General features: G+C 37.1%; 1 protein-coding gene and 1 long non-coding RNA gene across 21 annotated transcripts in view; one reads left to right on the top strand and one right to left on the bottom strand.

Moving 5' to 3' along the window:
- The window catches only part of RBFOX1 (RNA binding fox-1 homolog 1), a 2,803,489-nt gene that overhangs the window by 578,811 nt on the left and 2,210,268 nt on the right, over positions 1 to 14,410 (top strand). The gene's annotated exons all lie outside the window — the stretch shown is intronic.
- The window catches only part of LOC122735362, a 104,012-nt gene that overhangs the window by 7,805 nt on the left and 81,797 nt on the right, over positions 1 to 14,410 (bottom strand). The window lies entirely within an intron of this gene.

Raw genomic sequence — 14,410 nt, 5'->3', positions numbered from 1 at the left:
GAGGAACAATAAAAAAGTCAATTTGGTTGGACCTCAGAATGAGTGAATGGAAATAAATGCATAGCATACTTGGAAAAGTTGGTTGAAGGCAGTTCATGAAGGGCTTTTAATGCAAGATAGAGGAATTTTAATTTGATTCTAGAGGTAAAAAGAAGTTCCTGCAGTTTATTTAGCTGTGGGAGTGATACCGTTAGAATGGTACTTGAGGAATATCTCTTTCACATTTGCTACTAGTATGGTTTTAGAGAGAGGAGAGACTGGAGGCAGAGAGTTCATTAAAAGTCCATTGTAGCGAGCAGCTACATGGCACAGTGGGTAAAGCACCGGCCCTGGATTCAGGAGGACCTGAGTTCAAATCTGGCCTCAGACACTTGACACTTGCTAGCTGTGTGACCTTGGGCAAGTCACTTAACCCTCACTGGCCCGCAAAAAAAAAAAATTCATTGTAGGGGCAGCTAGGTGGCGCAGTAGATAAAGCACCAGCCTTAATTCAGGAGGACCTGAGTTCAAATGTCGCCTCAGACACTTGACACTTACTAGTTGTATGACCCTGGACAAGTCACTTAACCCCCACTGCCTTGCAAAAAAAAAATCCATTGTAGTAGTCTAGGTGAAAGATGCTAAGGGTCTGAACTGGTGTAGTGGTACCTGTGTGAGGAAGGAAAGAAGCAATGAAAGAAGAAAGCAAGGAAATGTTTATTAAACACTTAGACATTTTAGACACATTTTATCATTTGCTCTTCACAATGACTCTGGGAGGTAGGTATGATTATTACCCTTATTTTACAGTTGCAGAAACTAAGGCAGTTACCCAGGGTTGCACAGGTGTTAAGTGTCTGAGACTAGATTTGATCTAATGTCTCCCTATTTCTAGGACCAGTATTCTATCCATTGTGCCACGTAGGTACAGGTGAGACAGAGAAAAAGTCTCCTAATTCAAAATCCCTTGTACTATGCCATAACTAATTCCTTCAAGGCCTTGCTAAGAATTGGGTATACTCGATTTCTTATTAACTAATTCATAATTGGATATTGATATTAATAATGATTTAATGTGTTCCTTTCTCCAGGGACCTTCACATTTGAAAAAGAGAAGGCTTGGGACAACAATACCTCATGCACAAGGAGAGAGAGAGAGAGAGAGAGAGAGAGAGAGAGAGAGAGAGAGAGAGAGAGAGAGAGAGAGAGAGAGAGAGATCTGGAGCCAAGTGGGCCTTTCTTTGGTGTCCCTCAGGTCACATAATGCAAGTAAACAACTGTTTTACTCAGTCTAGGATCAACTTCTTACTGTTTTTCCATTTATAATATAAAAGCTCTGGGACAAAAGAGCTCAAAGGTCCTTTCTAGTGCTAACATCCTAATATTATTTGCAAAACTTTACTAGAGGCTGGCATAGCTGCAAATGAAAGAAGGGATAAAATATCATCTCACCCATATAGTTCCATCAGCTTAGGATATGTGGTCCCTAGGTTTGGTCCAATAACCCTTTATTAAGCTACATTTGTGCTTATAGTCCTTCTCTGCTATCTCTAAAAATATTCGGGACAAGGATAACAAACCAGGCTTGTACTTGTTGGGGTAAGTTTAGTGACTCTTTCCTTCACACCCTCATTTCATCTTCCCCTGCCCAGAACAAATAAAAATATACCCCTCATCCCAGAACACAGAGCCTTTGGAATCTCTCCCTAGGAAGAGGTGCCCCTGACATGCAATTAAAATTTTAAACAATCCAATTTCTGAAAATGAAATTGAACTAACTATAATAGAATTTCCAAAGTGTGTACTGGTTGCGGGGGGTCAACCTTAACCCAGACACATTAAAGAGTACATTCTATCAACTGTTTAAACTCTTCAAATTATTTCCAAAAATTGAAAAAAAAACCATTCTGCCAAACTCCTTTTATGAGATAAATGCAGTTCTAATAGCTAATCTGTAGAACAATAACACAAAGAGAAAATACTAGACCAGTATTAGTAGTGATTATTGACACAAAAATGTTAAATAAATTCCTAGCAAAAAGACTACAGCAAGACATTTCTAAAAATTATCTATGACAAAATAACATGGAAACAAGGGACGCAAAAATATTAAGGCACCAGGAAAACAATTAACAAAATTAATTACATTAAAAATAAAGCACCACCAAACCACATACTTATTACATTAGTGGCAGAAAAAGGTCTTTGACAAAGTGTAACAATCATTCATGCTAATATTCTTTTAAGGCATATGCAACTAGGTAGCATAGTGGATAGAATCCTGGCCCTGGAATTAGGAAAGCCTGAGTTCAAATCCCGTATCAAACACTTATTACTTATATAATCCCAGGGAAGTTAATTGACTTCTCTGTTCCTCAATTTCCTCATCTATAAAATGGGGATAATAGTAACACTTACATATCAGGATTTTTTGTGATGCTAAAATTAGGTAATATATGTAAAATGCTTTGTAAACCTTAAAATACTATATAAATGCTAGTTATTATTATTACTTTGAAAGTCTCTTTAATATGATAAAATTATATCTAAAATCAAAAGTTAGCATCATTTTTAACAGGGAAACACTTGAAACTTTCCCAATAAATGCAGTAGTGAAATAAGAATGTACCCACTAATATTTGATTTAGTTCTAGAAATACTAACAACAACAATAGGAAAAGAAAAAGAAATTAAAGGCATAAACATAGGCAAAAAGTAGATAAAATATCCCTATTTGCTGAAGTAAACTTGATGGTTTACTTTAAAAAAACTCCAAAGAATTAGCAAAGAAACTGAGACAAATAAGAGATTCAATATTTCCTGATTCTAACCAGTTTCTAGTGCCTTCCTTCCCTGCTCCCAAAATTTTCTTGTATTTTTTTAGACTTTATATACTGTACATGTACATATCATCTCCCCTGAGAGAATACAAGTTCTACCCCTTGAGGTCAGAGACTGTTTCAGTTTTGTTTTTCCATCCCTAGTATCTAAAACAGTGCTTAGCATATAGTGGATGCTTAATAAATACTGATGGTTGACCAGCAAAATGTAAGGATTTGAAATTAAACAACAATATACACAAAATTCCTATAGAGCATTATAAAATCTAAGAGTAAATAATAAAAATAAAAGCCCCATTTAAAATTACTATGCAATGCATAAACTATCTGGGAGCCAATTTATCAGGACATGCTCAAAACCTCCCTCCCTTCCTCTCTCTCTCTCTCTCTCTCTCTCTCTCTCTCTCTCTCTCTCTCTCTCTCTCTCTCCTCTCTTTCTCTCTCTTTCACTCTCTCTCCCTCCCTCCCTCCCTCTGTATGTGTACATATATGTATATATGTATGTATGTATGTCTATATGTCAGTATGTCTACTATATGTCTAGCTACACAACTACCAAATGTACTTTAAAAATGGAAAACAGTTTAAATAATTGAAGGCATATCTATTGCTTATGATTGGACTATACTGAAGTAAGAAAAATGGTGATACCTATATTAATTTACATATTTAGTGCCATACAAATCAAAGTACCAATTGGAGACTCTATAAAAATAGGCAACATAACAATATTTATTTAGATGTAAAACATCCAGAATGAAAAAGTAATAAAGAAGGGAAAATTATCACTTTCAGACCTCAAATTGTACTATAAAGCAATAATCATCAAAACTATTTGGTACTGGTAAAAAAATATACAAAGGTATGCCAGTGAAACAAACTAGATAAGAAGGAATCAGAAACAACAAACTCAATAGCTCTGTGTTCAATAAATCTGAAATCTTAAATTACTTGGGGGAAGAACTCGATAACAACTTCTGGTAAAACTTGAAATCAATTTATATAAATTAGTTTTAAAGCTTACACCATATACCACAGTAAATGCAACATTGACACATGACCTAAATATTAAAGCTTTAAAAATAAAATAATTAGAAGAGAACTAATTAGCTACCTTTCATAGCTATGGCTAGGTAAGAGTTCTTAACCAAATAAGAGACAAGCCATCACAAAAATAAAATAGATAATGTTGGTTATATGAAATTCAAAGTTTCTACAAGAACAAAATAAATGCAACTATGATAAGAAGAGAAGCTATTGATCTAAAAAAAACATTTTGACATTAAATATCTCGGAATTTGATAGTTAAGATATTTAGTGAACTAATACAAATATTCTCTGATTTTCAAGAGATATGAACAAACATCTCAAAAGAAGAATCACAAAATAATGATAATATGAAAATAATAATATGAGAAATGCAAATCAAAGCAACTCCACAGGTTTCCCTCAGAAAAATCAAAAAGGCAATATTAGAGGGACTGCAGAAACGTACTTACATTCCTGGTGGAATTGTGAATGGGTTCTTCTATTCTGGAAAGCAGTTAGGAATTATGCTAAAGGTATGATTAAAATGCTCATGCCCTTTGACCCAGAAATCCCCCTCCTAGGTGTATGACCCAAGGATTAAGATAAAAAGAAAGGTGTCATTTACACCAAAATTTTCAGAGCAGTATTTTTTTTTGGTGGGGAGCAAAAAAACCACAAAATAGATGCTCATCAACTGAGGAATACCTAAACAAATGGACATTTCTTGAGATACTCAGCCATTCTCTTGCCTCAAAGACCAGATGATCTCTTCAAATTCCTTCCAACTCTAAAATTAAATTGATACATGACTTGAGCAGAATCAGGTACTGCCCTGAAGTCTAAACCTTGTACCACAAAATTTGCTCAAAATGTTGACAGAGCTATGAAAGCATAAGGTACAGAGACAAAAACAAAGCCCATGGCAGTCATGGTGGTGGTGTTGCCTAATGAGCATAATGTGGCTTCTTTAGAACACTAGAAGAAATAGGGGTTCAGTTCCCCCTCACCTGTAAGTCAGAGCAAAGATGGAGGGGACATTTACGCTTATTAAGAGTAATTTTGAAATGTTTAATTTGGTGAAGGACAGACACAGCATGATTCATGAAAAGAAAGTCACGCTTGACAAATCTGCTTGAATTCTTTGAATACATCATGGAATTGGGAGACAATGATTCCATAATGGGCAATTTATCTGAATTTCAGGAAGGCGTTTGATCCAGTATGACAAAACTGATTGATTTGCAAAGGCCAAAATTGTGCTTTAGGGAAGGAATATTGAAGTGGGATCCAAGAAGTTTAAGTTGAAACCTATTCTACTTGGGGGCAAGAAGCCTGTTTTTTTAGAATAAAATAGATAAGTTTGTGAACTGGTTGGAACATTTTAAAATTGGAAAACAATCTTTTGGGTGGAAAAGCTTTTGGAGCATCAACCTTGAGGATGCTATTATATGAGTTGTTAAGTTTCCCAAAGGCACTGCAGTGAACAATGGCAAATAAAGATGAATTGTGCAAGCTGTCTGGATGGTAGCAGAGTAAATCCAGTGGCCTCATCTGAGATAGCAAGATGAGAAACTAAAAGTAAGATGAGATAAGATTCCAAGAGAAATCAGAGCAGAGGAGCAATGAGAACAAAAGAAGTCACATAGGTCTTGGAATCATAGAAGTTCAGAGCTGAAAGGGACCTCAGAGACTCATGAAATGATTGTCCTGACTAGGGACTCATCAGTCAGGAGGCTGATACCCAGAATAGAGGTGACACAAGGGACATAGGTTTGCTGGTATGGACATGGAGAAGTCTGGAGTGTGAGTTAAACTTGGAGGGAAGTTCACATGATCAGGACCCAATAGGAAATTATAGTCCTGACTAGATACTCACCAATTAAGAGTGTAGAACCCAGAGTAGAGGCATTGTAAGGGGCTGGTGGCAGGATGGCTGATATAAATTACTTGTTTAATGTCACACAGGTAATATCTAGCAATTATACAATTCCTTAAAGTTTACAAAGCACTTGACAAATATTATCTTATTTGATTTGATTTGAGGTGGTAAATAACAGAGCCAGGATTTGTCTTCTGACTCCAAATCTATTGTTCATTTCACTGTACCAAGAGATTCAAGGTCTCCCCTGTAAAATGATTATTAGCTACTCTGTCTCTGTGTGAGTCCCATCTTACCAGGTAAGTATTCAAGCATAATATGGAAGCTTTGGGACTATAAGCCATAGTATAGTGGAAAGAACACTATAATTGGAATCAGACCTGAGTTTAAGTCCCAATTCTTAGAAAAGTCACTAAGGCTCTCTATCCTTCAGTTTTTTCATCTGCAAAATGAAGGCATTAAATGTGATGATGTTTTACCTCCTACCCAGGTTTCAAAGTGTATGAATTTAAGGACAGAATGGGACACATCCAGCTGCAAGTGAAAATGAGTTATCCTTATTCGATGATTCTATCCAACAGAATATCCAATAGATAGACCTGAAATCAAGAAAACTTGGATTCACACCCTGACTCTGTTACTGATTCACTGTGTGACTCTGTGGTTCAGTCTAAATCTCAGTTTTCTTATATCTAAAATGGGGAAGATGATGAGCATAAATCATTTTTGGGGGGTGAGGCAAGGAGGGTTAAGTGACTTGCCCAGGGTAACATGGCTAGATGAGCATACATCTGCATGCCTATCCCACAGAGTTGTTCTGAAAACTAAAATGAGAAATGGAATGTAAAGCACTTTGCAAACTTTAAAGTGCTTTTAAGTATTAGTTACTTGAGAATTATGTAAAGTATTTTGCAAACTTTAAAGTGCTGTATGTGTCAGTTATTTGAGATGAAGTATGTAAAATACTTTGCAAAATTTAGAGTACTATCTTAGTATCAGTTATTTGAGAAGTATGCAAAATACTTCATGAACTTTAAAATGCTATATAAATATCAGTCCTCATTACTGTTCCTGGCATGGATAGAGCCTAGGAGATGAGGATCCCCAGGGTCACCTAAAAGATACAGCCAATTTCCTTAGAATGTCGACTTCTTGATCCATATGATTACACCTCCCCTAGCAGTTCAGCTACAGCTTAAAAAAGACTAATGCTTAAATAGAAACAGTGTAATAAGATTTTAAATATAAGCTACCACCTTGCCTGGATTCTTCTTTCTCTTCCCTTAACTGTGAAGCTACACAGGTCATTTACTCAGACAGCTCATTCCTTCACCACACAAAAGGCCACGTCTATCAAAATTGTCTTTTCCTGCCCATGATGGAAAGAGTCGTGACACCATGTCATCTTTCACCTTAAACTGATGGTGATAAATGGTGGCAGGATGAACTTTACAATGCTTGGCCCTAACAACTGTCAAATGATTACACTGATGGGCCACAGCATGTTCAGAGCCTGGACCAATAAAATATCTTTGAACTTCCAGGACATTGTAGAGATACAAGAAGACTAGCAGTTGCTTTCTAGCACTTCCAGAGAGCTTATTGGATGTTGAGTGCTGCTGGAAGCACTTGGTAAGGTGTTGGAGCACATGCTGGGAGGTGGAATTGAGGGTGAGGGTAGAGGGAGGAATTAATCAGCAAACATTTATTATGCATCTACTTTGTTATTATATGTCAGATACTCTGCTAGAAGCTAGTAAGATAAAACAATCTCTGCCTTCATGGGATTTACATTTCTATCAAGTGAGACAACATATATATTTATAACTATATACAAAGTAAATGAAGAGTAATTTTAGCAGGAAGGCACTAGAATATGAAGAAATCAGTCAAAGCCTTATGTAAGAGACAGTGCTTGATGTGAGTCTGGTAAAGAGATGTTGAGAGACTGCTTGGCTGAACCCACAGTGGAAGGAGCACTTGTCTCTCCCTATTCTATATCCAAATATTGAAGGATATGGACTAAGAGCCTGACCTCTAATTCATGGGACCAGGCTCCCTGATCTCACAATCATTAGCAACCATGTACAAAGACATTCCCAGAATGATGCTAATTATAGTAAAAGTTAAAGCTCACAAGCCCAAGGAGTTTTTCAAAAGGAGAGTAAGAGAAGTACTTAATCTCCAATATATGTCAAGTATGGGACAGGTATTTATTTCCTACTCAGAAAGAAATGCCAAACAATGAAGAATCACATTGTGAACTTTACCAGAATTACCAAGATTTGGTTATTTTAATTATAACTATGATTCCAATTGACTGGGAGGATAATATTTAAGACTCAGCAGAACATTAAGCAGTTTTGCAAAGCTGATAATCATGCATTTTATATTTCACTTAGGCACTGCACTGTTGGATCATATAGCCAAACATGACCACCTTTCTGGTGTCTTCTGTTTCCTATGTAGAAGCTTCCTCTTACATCTTCTATTAGACTCTCAGGCTTCCCAGGACCTTTAGACCTTTTAGAACTCACAATATTACTGCTAATCCTGGACATATCAATTACATAAGGCAAAAAAGAAGTAAACTCAAAAGAGGCAGAGGTCTTCAAACTTCATAGCCACATGGAAGGTGGGTGGAGACAGGGAAGTCTCCACGTCCCCTGCCCAAGTCTCAGAATGCAGCTCAGTCCTCACAATTTGAAGGTGGAAATGAAAAAGAAAGACAGGGATTCCATAGCTCTTTTTGAACACTTTCCAGCTTGGCAGTCAATTAGGAGATTCTTTGTCATCTCTCATTAAAAGTCTCTCGTGGATGAATGATGCATGGCCAGAAAAATCCCCATCACCCCAAGCTTCCACATGGTCACCTAGAACAAGAAGTAGTAACAGGTAATGTCTCGTGGTGAGGGTAAAGGAAGAAGGGTATGCATCCTAAGAGGTAGATGTGAAGATAGAGTATACTCCACTCATGAAAAAGGCACAGAGGGTTGATAAAATTATTAAGTGACTGAAACATGGGTGAAGGTACAGATCAGAAAATCCTTGTGAAATGTTTTTGGAGTTATGAGGAGAGGCAGCATATTATAGTGGAGAAAGCACAATATTAAAAGTCAAGAATGTTCCAGACCCAGTGCTAAACACATAGTTAATGCTTAATAAATACTTGTTGACTGACTGATACACCTAGTAAGTATAAGAGGTAGAATTTGAACACTAGAACCAAGCTGCAGGAAGCAATTGGAAATTATGATTGAGTAATAAGGTCAAGGATAATTAGGAAGAATTTATAAGTCTGGCAGATGAGTTCAATCTATATCATAAAACATGGGGTCATGTGATTGCAAGCAGGAAGGGATCTTATATAATTGGAAGGGATTATACATACCTAGTGAGTTTCCTATTAATAGAGGTCTCCAAATTTTCTATTTATACTCATATAGAGACACACATATATGTATGTATATATTGGCATTCAAGCTATAAATATGTATGTTTTGGTATTCAAGTGATACACACATAAGTACATATACCTACATGTACATATAGATGGAAAATAGATATGTATATGTGTATATATATATGTATATACATATACACACATATATGTCACTTGAAGACTTCCAATAATAGGAAACTCACTAACTCAAAGGAAGCCCCTTATATTTTCTAACAATTCTCTTTGGGAGGAAAAGTTTCCATATATTTAGGAATATTTACCTTCCTGTAATTTTTCCCATTTGTCCCAGTTCTGCCTTCCAAAATCAGGCAGAAAAAAATAGGGATTAACCCCTTCTACATGACCATTTTTCTAATATTAGAAGACACTGGTCATGCAACTAAACCCAAGTGTTCCTTTCCCCAAGCTAAACAGCCTTAGTTTAGAGATTCACAGTTGGAAAAGACTTCTTGGTCATATAGAGCAAGCTGTATCCTCAGTAGAAATAATCCTTTAAAACATCAAGTCACTAAATATATATTATGAACTACTATGTGCCAGGAACTTTGCTAGAGTAGGTGAAGCAATCTTATTCTCAAGGAGTTTATGATATACCAAAATATGTTCAACAAGTGGTCACCCAATCTGCCTTTGAAAACCACTAGGAATGGGAAGCCCATTACCTCCTGTAGTAGCCCATTCATTTCCATGTCAGACTTTTCTCATTGTGAGATATTTTTGCTTTATATATTGGTCCAATATCTGCTTTTCTACATTTACTACTTATTGCTACTAATCCTGCCCTCTAGGCTCCATAAAGTATCATACATCTCTATCTCTATGTCTCTATTTGTATTCCTGAAACGTAGTACAGGCTCTGACACACAGTAAGTGCTTAAATAAATTATTCTATATATTTCTGTCTATCTATCCATCTATCTGTCTATCTATCTATCAATTTATCTGTCTTTCTATATTCCTACTTAACTTGCTATTTCTGTAATAAATTTTAGAACTCATTATAATTCCTTCTTCTTCAAGCACTATGATGCTATAAACATATAAGGTATCCAACCTTATAGACACAGATACACATCAGAATCTATATCCATTTAATGTATTTCAAGTTGGAACAAGTTTGAAATGTCACCTATTACCTTCAGGAAGATTCAGGAAGAAGCTTCCACTTGTCATCTCTGTAGCATATGAGTCAAATACAGCATTCTACATCTAAGACTACACAAGTTTTCCCCCAGATCAAGTCATGGCAAGTCATCTTCCTTATATTTCAGTGCCAGGAAGTATTTTCCTTTTCCTTTTTAAAAAATTTTAATGAATAAATGATCTTCCCATTGGTTATTTATCTACTTTTTGAATTTGAATAGAATCCTACTGATAATTATAGCATTTCAGTATTTGATAGAAAATTGGCACCTGCTGTATGTAGATAATAGCACAATTCAACATCTATGAAATACAGAATTTTCTACTAATTTCTGCCTTGAAATTTGTAAATTATCAGTGGAATTACTTATTAAAATTCAAAAGTTTTAGAGTCATGGAACTAATGAAAACCAGCATTTGTTCATTAAAATTTTTGAAGCTAGAGGAAACTGTAGACCATAGATACACAGTCCAGCCTTTACCAAGGCACCTCTGGAGAAAAGCTGTTTCTTGGCAAAGTGACTTTCTTTTGAGGGCAGTTTCAGCCTGAGACCAGGAAATCCTTGTAAACCCTTTGCCAAGTTCATTAAAATCCTATCCAAAGTAAAGAGAAGAGACAGGTTTTGTTGTTTGTTGTTGTTGTTGTTGTTGTTGTTGTTTCAGGTCATCCCTTCATGAGAACCTCAGACATGGGAACTCTAGGGCAGTAAGAACAAGGGGAGCTGTCTCTGGTCCCAAACAGACAGGACTGAGGTTTGGGGCACTCTGTGTGAAGTGAATATATGCTCCTTCAAAACACACCACTCTAGGGGGCAGCTAGGTGGCACAGTGGATAGAGCACTGGCCCTGGATTCAGGAGGACTTGAGTTCAAATCCAGCCTCAGACACTTAACACTTACTAGCTGTGTGACCCTGGGCAAGTCACTTAACCCCAATTGCGTCGCCCCCCTAAAAAAGACACACCACTCTAAGGGGCAGCCAGGTGGCACAATAGATAGAGCATTAGTCCTGAAGTCAGGAGGACCTAAGTCGAAATCTGACCTTAGTCACTTACTACCTGTGTAACCCTATGTAAGTCACTTAACTCTGATTAACTCCCATCCCCTGATATAACAAAGACACACTATTAAAAAAAAAAAAAAAGGTAGGCGCAGCTAGGTGGCGCAGTGGATAGAGCACTGGCCCTCAAGTCAGGAGGACCTGAGTTCAAATCGGGGCTCAGACACCTGACATTTATTATCTGTGTGACCCTGGGCAAGTCACTTAACCTCAATTGCCACATACACACACACACACACACACACACACACACAAAAGATATACCATGGAATTATAGAATCTCAGTGTTGGAAAGAACCTCAAAGGTCATCTATTTCTTTCTGTCTGTGTCTGACAGCGAATTATGTCTACAGGCCAGCAGTGGAAGCATCTGCAGTTAAAAGGCTTAAATTCAAATTCTAGTTCTTAGGTTTACTAACAGTGTGACTTTTTTCTTCATCTGTAAAATGGAGATAATAGAATAGCACCTCCCTTCTGGGATTGTTATGATTCTCAAATAATACATGTTAAGCACTTTGTGAACTTTAAAGTACTATATAAACTGTCATTGTTATTATTATTATTACTGTTATTCCCCACAGCTTGACACCTTGCACATGGTAGATTCTCAGAAAAAAAAATTTACTTGAATCACTAAAACAAAATAGTTGTCCTCACCTTACAGGCTATTTCTCGTTTTCTTGTTGGTTATAGTTTTCAAAAAATTACTTTTCTCCCTGCCCTGGCCACCCCTGGCCCATGCACCAGAGAGTTAAACTCTTGGCCTGAAGTAGAACTTCTAAAATCCTTACCAGAGACAGACTTAGGGTGAGGACCTTGCTGTGATTCATTCAAGAAAGCTCTTAAAATCTTGTCCAAAGTTAGGGAGGGAAAAGGTTTTCTGAGGTTATAATGAAACTCACATGGGTGCTTAGAGGTGAAGGGTTTAGAGATTTTTCTTCTTCTGTCACTTCTAATTATTCCTCTGGGTGGATGATTTAAAAAAAATTATATCTTGACTATTCTTACGACTGGGTTTTCAAACAGATTTTTCTCACTGTTGCTTTTAGCTTATTGTGGAAAGAAGTGGCCCTGGAGGAAAAGAGACCCAGCAAGTTATTGTAATAGGACTCATTCATTACCAGTATTTGTGAATGCACTCAGGAAAAGATTTTCCTTTATGATCAGGCATCTCGTTCAATTTTAAAACTTGCAATGAATTTATTTCATCAAATTTATGCCCATCACTGGGAGATTATCTTTGCTGGGAAAGAAGATGTCATCAAAGAGATGAGATCCTGGGTGGCAGAGCATGTCAACGTGGGAAATGTTTAAGAATGTGCTGAAATATTTTATCTGTGTGCTATAGTCACGTCACCTTACCTCCCTTGGCCTTAATTCCTCATCTATAAAATGAGAGGGTTGGATTAGATGATCTCCAAGGTCCCTTCCAGCTTCTAATCTTCAGTCTTGTCTTCTTCATTATGTTGCTATCTACAGCATCCATGCCATAGGATTGCTTAATATAACAACATTTTAAATGATATTTCAGCCATTTATCCCCTTTGGAATACCTGTTGTTATACCTACTTCTACTATATTGTGAATAAGGAGCTGGTGTTTCTAAATTTACAGGACATGATTCTGAAGTATCTGGGTAGACATTTCTTTCTTCCTTTCTTCCTTTCTTCCCTCCTTTCCTCCATTCCTCCATTCCTTCCTCCCTTCTCTATTCTTCCTTTCTTCCCTTCCTCCCTCCTTCCTTTTCTCTTTCCTTCCTCTTTCTTATTCCCTCCTTCCTCCCCTCCTTCCCTTCTTCTCTCCCTCTCTATACATTAAAAGTCTATAGTTTTCTTTGCATGTAATTTCCATCTGACCTATGTGTTAAAGTGGACATGCTGAACGATTAACAGTTTAATAAGATCAGCATAGTTCAGCATGACACTCCCATCCATTTGGGAACTGGCTCTCTAGGTTTAAATCTAGCCCAATTAACAAGTAAGTGAGAAGAGATCCAAACTGTAGGCTGACCACACAGCAATTGGACAGAGGTTTTGTGGACTCTGTCAAGGCAAGTCCTTGAGAAAGAGGGGTCTAATAGTAGATTATTGCCTATCCACAGGTAGATGAAGGTTGTACCCTAAATGGAATAGATGCTTCTTCTGCTTTCTAGGGTTAAATCTATTTAGACTTTGTCTTTTCAAAGACTAGAAGTTTTCTGCTATAAGTGTGCCTCTTCTCAGTGCCCACACACTTACTCCAGGTCTTAACTATCCCTCCCCATATTCTGGCTAGGTAAAAAGAAGAATTTTTCGTATGAAATAAAATTGGATGCTACAGTCTCGTCACTGAGGTCTCATGATCTTCACTATCATATCAGTCAGTCATTGAACAGGCATTTATGGAGATTGTGCTATATGACAAGTTCTTTTCTGAGTGCTCTAAGAAACATCTAGATTGAGTATGTAGATTGGTCCCTGCCCTCAGGTGGCAGCCACAAGAAGAAGGTACATAATTCTAACATACAATGAAACTTAAAGAAACTACATTCAGGAATAAACTATATGCTGGTCACCATTAGTCCACTGTTGCTGTTGTTGGTCCTTCATTCCCAAAGAGGACCATGACATCTGGGTGATGTCATAACTTGAAGTGAATTGGATTCAAGTGAGGGAGGGCTGAACAAAGTCACCAATCTCACTCTCTCCTCCAGGGCCATCTGGGCCCAAAGGCAAGATATATATCAGGACAACTGGAGATGGCCTCGGATTTTAAGACAATGCCCAGGGTAACACAGCTAATAAGTTTCTGACATCAGATTTTAACTCAGGTCCTCCCAACTTCAGGGCCAGTACTCTATCCACTGAGTCACCTAGCTGTGACAAGACTTTTGTTTTTTATCTTTGTATCCTAATAATAGGGCACTGTTGTTGAACCCATTTGGGGTTTTCTTGGCAAAGATATTGGAGTGGTTTGCCATTTTCTTCTCCAGCTCATTTTACAGATGAGGAAACTGTAGCAAACAGGTTTAAGTGACTT

This window comes from Dromiciops gliroides, chromosome 1, assembly GCF_019393635.1.
Source record: "Dromiciops gliroides isolate mDroGli1 chromosome 1, mDroGli1.pri, whole genome shotgun sequence".
Lineage (NCBI taxonomy): Eukaryota > Metazoa > Chordata > Mammalia > Microbiotheria > Microbiotheriidae > Dromiciops > Dromiciops gliroides.
Note: the sequence above shows the minus strand (reverse complement) of the source record. Positions and strands in the feature narration are given on the sequence as shown.